The following is a 9864-nucleotide window of genomic DNA, read 5'->3' as shown; positions in this document are numbered from 1 at the left end:
ATGATTGCTCCTTTTGTTTTTTTTGTTTTGTTTTGTTTTTTTTTTTTGAAAAATATGACTCCGCTCCTTCATTTGAGAATTTCTCACACTCACACTACAATATGGTGTGTAAACTTTGATAAATGTTGGAACCTTCTTGATTGAAAAAAAAACTTAATTTTAACTAGCATTTTGTCTCTTTAAAAAGAAAAAAAAAAACCAGCATTTTGTCTCTTAATTGAATTGACTCTGTAAATAGGAATTCCTCGGAGTATAATACAGGTCTAAATGTGCATGTTATTGTCATTAGCCCGTTGGGGGCATGTTTGGTTACATTTGAATAACTCCCCAGGCACTGAACTTTGCCTGAACCTTGCAACCCGCAAAGAAAATCTTAACCCAATGCAATATTCGAGACGATGGAACTCTGGTTCGACTGGCGAAACTCCCGCCAATGCCAGCAATGAAGGCCCCCGGTATTATCCACAATTCCACAAATGTGGGAATTCTCGGAACTAAGATCAACCAATCTCGGGACGTTGTAGATTCTCTTGTACACCACCTCAGTCCTGTTTACTGAAAATCTCCAACATTCCATGACGGAAAAGGGTGAAGAAAAAGAAAAGGTATAAGCACAGAGGAAACCATTTCCACCCACAAGTCCAGAGTAAGAAATATAGGGATTTAGAGGAATCCGAACACTCCCCGCCGGAAAGCTCGTGTAATTGAGGGATGGAGAACCCCGCGGGTGAAAAGGATCCTGCACCAATGAACATATGAGCAGTGTTTGGTTACCAGCTTGAGAAATTGCGACTGTGGAAAGGGGCGAACAGAATGGAGCAAACAAAGAGAGAAGAATAAGAAAGGGAACATGTTTGCGAGAAGAAGAGCCACAGAAATGCTCTCTTGGTCATACGAAACAGAGCCATTACTGGAGGCGGAGAGAGAGATTAATAAATGTTGTGATGATTATTTGATAAAAAAGGGAGTCTGGTCTAGCAAAGAATAAAAACAAAGCTTACTGGAACTGGGAAAGATGAAGATGAAGTGTGAGGAAGATTGCTCCATATGTTTTTATTTTTTTTTTGAAAAATATGACTCCGCTCCTTCATTTGAGAATTTCTCACACTCACACTACAATATGGTGTGTAAACTTTGATAAATGTTGGAACCCTCTTGATTGAAAAAAAAAATTAATTTTAACTAGCATTTTGTCTCTTAAAAAAAAAACTATAAAAAAAAACAACATTTTTTCTCTTAATTGAATTGGCTCTGTAAATAGGAATTCCTCGGAATATAATACATGTCTAAATGTGCCTGTTATTGTCATTAGCCCGTTGGGGGCATGTTTGGTTACATTTGAATAACTCCCCAGGCACTGAACTTTGCCTGAACCTTGCAACCCGCAAAGAAAATTTTGACCCAATGCAATATTCGAGGCGATGGAACTCTGGTTGGACTGGCGAAACTCCCGCCATTTCCAGCAATGAAGGCCCCCGGTATTCTCCACAATCCCACAAATGGGGAATTCCCGGAACTAAGATCAACCAATCTCGGGCCGTTGTAGATTCTCTTGTACGCCACCTCAGTCCTGTTTACTGAAAATCTCCAACACTTCATGACGGAAAAAGGTGAACCACAGATAAAAATGACCTCTGTGGATCTTGCTTGATCTGCATGTTTTACCCAGTGATGGGCTGCTATGATGGGCTGTCTCTGAGGGTTACAGCATTGGTTGGGGACTGGCAGCAGGGATGAAGTCATATGGCAGACCTGTTGTGCAGATATCTAGAGGCTGATCTGCAGTTCTACTGCAGAAATGAGGCCTTTTAGTCTTTTTTGCAGCTGAGAAAGAAGATGAAGCTGGAATATGAAGCAGTAGGAGCTGATCGATCTTTTAGAATCAAGATTGAAGAAACATATTGTAATTTGATGAAGGCCATGGCCTTTCACTCTTAATTGCATTGTTCTTAGGGCATTTCATGACCACCCTTAGTGTTTCCTTAGGCCGAATGACATTTGTGGATGTTAGGCCGGATGGCCTTGTTAAACTCTTGTGAGCCATAACTCACTTTTGGGGCTATGGCATCTTTGTAAAAAATGTCGAGGAATATGCAAGTCAAATTGGTGAAAATTTATATTGTATGCTTGATTATATATATATATATATATATATATATATATATATATATATATATATATATATATATATATATATATATATATATATATATATATATATATATATATATCTACAACATATAGTACGCAATTAAATTTCAGATCAGTTCGATTACAACTACTTCAATTCCAATTAAACTACTCTTAGTGGCATCTATTTTCATTTTCATCCACAGAAAATGTATGCTTCCTTCCCTCTGATCTCCATCACTCTTGCAGAACACATATATGCATATGCATATATCTACAACGTACGTAACTTAGCTATACAAGTCAGTCTTCATTAGCTGTTGCAGTAGAGGTTGGAAATTGGTCGGATCCAGAGGAGGCACTGATAGTTCCTGCCTCAGCAAAGCGTAATTTAGATTGTTGCAGTTTTTGACCAAAGGTGTCTTCATTAGCTGTTGCACTAGAGGTTGGAAATAGGTCGGATCCAGAGCTAGTTCCTACCTCAGCAAAGTGGAATTTAGATTGTTGCAGTGTTTGAGCAAAAGGCTTGGTATTTGTCATACTTCATTGATTCCTTAATCTCTGCAACTTCATCCTCGGCCTTCTCCCTTTCAATATCTTGCAACAAGATATATAGAATGGAGTTTCCTCACAGAACAACAACTAATCTCTTTCAACCTATCAACACTCTCTTCAACTTAGATTGTTCTTATTTTAAATCAATGCATGGGACAAAAAATAATACCTGAGTTGCAAGCTCATCAACTGTTAAGGCTCTTTCCAACTTATTTAAGATTTCAGTCATTGTCGGCCTATCTCTGCCATGTTGCTTCACACAATCTACTAGGGGTGTTCAATCGGTTAACCGAACCATTTTAACCGAACCGAATTAACCGAAGTTTTTTTTTTCCTTTAACCGTTATCTGAACCGAAGTTTGCTCTACCGAATTCACCGAACCGAAATTTTTTTCGGTCAATTGGTCGGTTAACCGATTAACCGAACTTTTTAAAGCTAAAATTTAAAATTCTAAAAATAACACCTAAAATAATAAATCTAATTAAAATAAAATACATATCATAATAAATTCATAATAAAATATGCAAAAACATTAATTAGAAACTCAAAACATCCATAACTTCAAATTAGTATTTATATTTATATTATTACTTTTATATATATATATATATATATATATATATATATATATATATATATATATATATATATATATATATATATATATATATATATATATATATATATATATATATATAAAACTTCGGTTAACCGACCTTTTTGAACCGAATTAACCATTAACCGAAGTTTTAAAATTCCTTTAACCATTAACCGAACCGAAAAAGTTCGGTTCGAAAACGGTTAACCGAACTTTGTCGGTTCGGTCGGTTAACCAAAAATTATCCGAAGTTTGTACACCCTTACAATCTACTGCTACGTAACCTATGTACGTGATTGCATCAATCTCGAATGGTGTCAGAGGAGGAACTCGACGGTCTAAAATCCTAGCAATATTATCTTGCTGTATGTACGGAACAGCATAATTCACCAAATTCCTTGCCTCCCCGTCTTCACTGTTATGAATGGCTTTCTTTCCCAATAGCAGCTCGAGGAGTACTACTCCAAATCTGTTACACATCGCTCTTCGTAGTTAATCCTTGCATCATATAGTACTCGGGATCCAAGTACCCCATCGTACTAGCTGCTTGTAATGAAAGGTGAGACTTATCATCATGAGGTCCCATTAAGGATAACCCAAAGTCGGACACCTTTGCAGTCCAAGTGCTGTCCAGCAATATGTTGGATGACTTTATGTCGCGGTGGATGACTTGCGACACAGCATACGCATGGAGGTACTCCCTCGGGGTTGCATCTAAGTCGACACGAATCCGCACGGTCCATGACACAAGCAGTGGGCTTTCAAGCCTATGGAGTTGATCATCAAGTGTGTCATTTTCCATGTACTCAAACACTAGCAACCTCTCATTGTTATCCTCACAATACCCCAATAGCCTCACTAGGTTCTTGTGATGGAGCCTTGACAAAAACTCAAGCTCATTGATGAAGGCACTGTCCTTATCCTGCCGGTATCTTATGCCGCTGCCGCCAACATCAGCCCTCTTGATAGCCACTGTCCGCCCATCTTCCAATATCGCCCGGTACACTGACCCGAAACTACCTTTCCCAATTTTATGATCCTCAAAAAAATTAGTTGTTTCTTGTTGCAGACGTTGTAAAGAAAACACTTCTAAAATCCCAGCATTAACCATATTTTCCAATTGGCTGGGCCTTTCTTCCAACACCTCTGCTTCTTCCTCGTCTAACCAGCCTCCTGTAACGGTGCAGTAGCTAGGGAATAGGTAACGTATATGAGCTAATACAACTATCAAACAAACAGTGCATCCCACCACAAGAAATACCACATATTTTGCATCCCAATGACTGCGTTTTTCACTGGCCGGAGATGGTGGCGGTTGTGAAGGTGTATTCTGAGTAAAAGTATCAACAATACACGGCTCACAGATCATTTGATTTCTGCCGAAAAATTTGCCGTAGAAAGGCATAGGTCTGCATGGACAAGAACTTGTGCACCGCCCAGGAACTACTCTGTCAAAAACCATAAGATAAAAACCCAACAATGCATTTCCCCAACAATGCAACATTGCATTCGCCTCCAGCACTCCGCAAAATACTGTTTCTCTGGAAGCCAAGGCCATGAAATACTTTCCCTCCAACTCTCGAGGGCTGCTAAAATCATTTTCACCCCAACAAACTATGGTTCTGTTAGAGCGTCTTATGGCGCATCCCGGGTTCTCCCCCAAGGCAAGACCCACAAATTTGCCCTTCGGCTTTTCATGGGCCATACCTCCCCAGCAATCCAACCGCCCCTCAAAATAAATAGCACACACGTAGTGCGAACCTGCGACCAAATGAGCATAAGTCCCGTTGGGGCATGTTTGGTTACATTTGAATAACTCCCCAGGCACTGAACTTTACCTGAACCTTGCAACCCGCAAAGAAAATCTTGACCCAATGCAATATTCGAGGCGATGGAACTCTGGTTGGACTGGCGAAACTCCCGCCATTGCCAGCACTGAAGGCCCCCTGTATTCTCCACAATTCCACAAATGTGGGAATTCCCGAAACTAAGATCAACCAATCTCGGGCCGTTGTTGATTCTCTTGTACGCCACATCAGTCCTGTTTACTGAAAATCTCCAACATTCCATGACGGAAAAGGGTGAAGAAAAAGAAAAGGTATAAGCACAGAGGAAACCATTTCCACCCACAAGTCCAGAGTAAGAAATAGAGGGATTTAGAGGAATCCGAACACTCCCCGCCGGAAAGCTCGTGTAATTGAGGGATGGAGAACCCCGCGGGTGAAAAGGATCCTGCACCAATGAACATATGAGCAGCGTTTGGTTACCAGCTTGAGAAATTGCGACTGTGGAAAGGGGGCGAACAGAAGGGAGCAAACAAAGAGAAAAGAATAAGAAAAGGAACATGTTTGCGGGAAGAAGAGCCATGGAAATGCTCTCTTGGTCATACGAAACAGAGCTATTACTGGAGGCGGAGAGAGAGAATAATAAATGTTGTGATGATGATTTGATAAAAAAGGGAGTCTGGTCTGGCAAAGAATCAAAACAAAGCTTACCGGAACTGGGAAAGATGAAGATGAAGTGTGTGGGGATGATTGCTCCTTTTGTTTTTTTTTTTTTTTTTTTCTTTTGAAAAATATGACTCCGCTCCTTTATTTGAGAATTTCTCACTCACACTACAATATGGTGTGTAAACTTTGATAAATGTTGGAACCCTCTTCATTGAAAAAAAATTAATTTTAACTAGCATTTTTTCTCTTTAAAAAAAATAAAAAAATAAAAAACCAGCATTTTGTCTCTTAATTGAATTGACTCTATAAATATGAATTCCTCGGAGTATAATAGAGGTCTAAATGTGCCTATTATTGTCATTAGCCCGTTGGGGGCATGTTTGGTTACATTTGAATAACTCCCCAGGCACTGAACTTTGCCTGAACCTTGCAACCCGAAAAGAAAATCTTGACCCAATGCAATATTCGAGGCGATGGAACTCTGGTTGGACTGGCGAAACTCCCGCCATTGCCAGCACTGAAGGCCCCCGGTATTCTCCACAATTCCACAAATGTGGGAATTCCCGAAACTAAGATCAACCAATCTCGGGCCGTTGTAGATTCTTTTGTACGCCACCTCAGTCTTGTTTACTGAAAATCTCCAACGTTCCATGACAGAAAAGGGTGAAGAAAAAGAAAAGGTATAAGCACAGAGGAAACCATTTCCACCAGCAAGCCCAGAGTAAGAAATAGAGGGATTTAGAGGAATCCGAACACTACCCGCCGGAAAGCTCGTGTAATTGAGGGATGGAGAACCCCGCGGGTGAAAAGGATCCTGCACCAATGAACATATGAGCAGCGTTTGGTTACCAGCTTGAGAAATTGCGACTATGGAAAGGGGGCGAACAGAAGGGAGCAAAAAAAAAGAGAAGAATAAGAAAAGGAACATGTTTGCGGGAAGAAGAGCCATTGAAATGCTCTCTTGGTCATACGAAACAGAGCTATTACTGCATGCGGAGAGAGGGATTAATAAAGGTTGTGATGATGATTTGATAAAAAAGGGAGTCTGGTCTGGTAGAGAATCAAAACAAAGCTTACCGGAACTGGGAAAGATAAGATGAAGTGTGTGGGGATGATTGCTCCTTTTGGTTTTTTTTTTGTTTTTTTTTTTTTTTTTTTTTTGAAAAATATGACTCCGCTCCTTTATTTGAGAATTTCTCACTCACACTACAATATGGTGTGTAAACTTTGATAAATATTGGAACCCTCTTGATTGAAAAAAACAATAATTAATTTTAACTAGCATTTTGTCTCTTTAAAATAAAAAAAAAAAAAAAACCAGCATTTTGTCTCTTAATTGAATTGACTCTGTAAATAGGAATTCCTTGGAGTATAATACAGGTCTAAATGAGCCTGTTATTGTCATTAGCATGTTGGGGGCATGTTTGGTTACATTTGAATAACTCCCCAGGCACAGAACTTTTCCTGAACCTAGCAACCCGCAAAGAAAATCTTGACACAATGCAATATTCGAGGCGATGGTACTCTGGTTGGACTGACGAAACTCCCGCCAATGCCAGCAATGAAGGCCCCCGGTATTATCCACAATTCCACAAATGTGGGAATTCTCGGAACTAAGATCAACCAATCTCGGGACGTTGTAGATTCTCTTGTACGCCACCTCAGTCCTGTTTACTGAAAATCTCCAACATTCTATGACGGAAAAGGGTGAAGAAAAAGAAAAGGTATAAGCACAGAGGAAACCATTTCCACCCACAAGCCGAGAGCAAGAAACAGAGGGGTTTAGAGGAATCCGAACACTCCCCGCCGGAAAGCTCGTGCAATTGAGGGATGGAGAACCCCGCGGGCGAAAAGGATCCTGCACCAATGAACATATGAGCAGCGTTTGGTTACCAGCTTGAGAAATTGCGACTGTGGAAAGGGGCGAACAGAAGGGAGCAAACAAAGAGAGAAGAATAAGAAAGGGAACATGTTTGCAGGAAGAAGAGCCACGGAAATTCTCTCTTGGTCATACGAAACAGAGCCATTACTGGAGGCGGAGAGAGAGATTAATAAATGTTGTGATGATTATTTGATAAAAAAGGGAGTCTGGTCTAGCAAAGAATCAAAACAAAGCTTACTGGAACTGGGAGAGATGAAGATGAAGTGTGAGGAAGATTGCTCCATATGTTTTTATTTTTTTTGAAAAATATGACTCCGCTCCTTCATTTGAGAATTTCTCACACTCACACTACAATATGGTGTGTAAACATTGATAAATGTTGGAACCCTCTTGATTGAAAAAAAATAAAATTAATTTTAACTAGCATTTTGTCTCTTAAAAAAAACTATAAAAAAAAAATAATAATAACCAGCATTTTGTCTCTTAATTGAGTTGGCTCTATAAATAGGAATTCCTCAGAGTATAATACATGTCTAAATGTGCCTGTTGTTGTCATTAGCCCGTTGGGGCCATGTTTGGTTACATTTGAATAACTCCCCAGGCACTGAACTTTGCCTGAACCTTGCAACCCGCAAAGAAAATTTTGACCCAATGCAATATTCGAGGCGATGGAACTCTGGTTGGACTAGCGAAACTCCTGCCATTTCCAGCAATGAAGGCCCCCGGTATTCTCCACAATCCCACAAATGTGGGAATTCCCGGAACTAAGATCAACCAATCTCGGGCCGTTGAAGATTCTCTTGTACGCCACCTCAGTCATGTTTACTGAAAATCTCCAACATTCCATGACGGAAAAGGGTGAAGAAAAAGAAAAGGTATAAGCACAGAGGAAACCATTTCCACCCACAAGCCCAGAGTAAGAAACAGAGGGGTTTAGAGGAATCCGAACAGTCCCCGCCGGAAAGCTCGTGAAATTGAGGGATGGAGAACCCCGCGAGCGAAAAGGATCCTGCACCAATGAACATATGAGCAGCGTTTGGTTACCAGCTTGAGAAATTGCGACTGTGGAAAGGGGGTGAACAGAAGGGAGCAAACAAAGAGAGAAGAATAAGAAAGGGAACATGTTTGCGGGAAGAAGAGCCATGGAAATGCTCTCTTGGTCATACGAAACAGAGCTATTACTGGAAGCGGAGAGAGAGATTAATAAATGTTGTGATGATGATTTGATAAAAATAGGAGTCTAGTCTGGCAGAGAATCAAAACAAAGCTTACTGGAACTGGGAAAGATGAAGATGAAGTGTGTGAGGATGATTGCTCCTTTTGTTTTTTTTTTTTTTTTTTTAAATATGACTCCGCTCCTTCATTTGAGAATTTCTCACACTCACACTACAATATGGTGTGTAAACTTTGATAAATGTTGGAACCTTCTTGATTAAAAAAAAAAAAAATTAATTTTAACTTGCATTTTGTCTCTTTAAAAAAAATAAAAAAAATAAAAAAATAAAAAAAAATAAAAAAACCAGCATTTTGTCTCATAATTGAATTGACTCTGTAAATAGGAATTCCTCGGAGTATAATACAGGTCTAAATGTGCCTATTATTGTCATTAGCCCGTTGGGGGAATGTTTGGTTACATTTGAATAACTCCCCAGGCACTGAACTTTGCAACCCGCAAAGAAAATCTTGACCCAATGCAAGATTCGAGGCGATGAAACTCTGATCTCCATCTCCCTTGCAGAACACATATATGCATATGCATATATCTACAACGTACGTAACTTAGCTATACAAGTCAGTCTTCATTAGCTGTTGCAGTAGAGGTTGGAAATTGGTCGGATCCAGAGGAGGCACTGATAGTTCCTGCCTCAGCAAAGCGTAATTTAGATTGTTGCAGTTTTTTACCAAAGGTGTCTTCATTAGCTGTTGCACTACAGGTTGGAAATAGGTCGGATCCAGAGCTAGTTCCTGCCTCAGCAAAGTGGAATTTAGATTGTTGCAGTGTTTGAGCAAAAGGCTTGGTATTTGTCATACTTCATTGATTCCTTAATCTTTGCAACTTCATCCTCGGCCTTCTCCCTTTCAATATCCTGCAACAAGATATATAGAATGGAGTTTCCTCACTGAACAACAACTAATCTCTTTCAACCTATCAACACTCTCTTCAACTTAGATTGTTCTTATTTTAAATCAATGCATGGGACAAAAAATAATACCTGAGTTGCAAGCTCATCAACTGTTAAGGCTCTTT

At 39.7% G+C, this 9864-nt stretch overlaps 1 pseudogene; it reads right to left on the bottom strand.

The window, feature by feature from the left end:
* Positions 1-373: 373 nt before the first annotated feature.
* Positions 374-7900, bottom strand: LOC109154441 (annotated as a pseudogene).
* Positions 7901-9864: the final 1964 nt, after the last annotated feature.

This window comes from Ipomoea nil, unplaced genomic scaffold (genome assembly GCF_001879475.1).
Source record: "Ipomoea nil cultivar Tokyo-kokei standard unplaced genomic scaffold, Asagao_1.1 scaffold2647, whole genome shotgun sequence".
Taxonomy (NCBI): Eukaryota; Viridiplantae; Streptophyta; class Magnoliopsida; order Solanales; family Convolvulaceae; genus Ipomoea; species Ipomoea nil.
The sequence above is the reverse complement of the archived record's forward strand: the minus strand, read 5'-3'. Positions and strand labels throughout refer to the sequence as shown.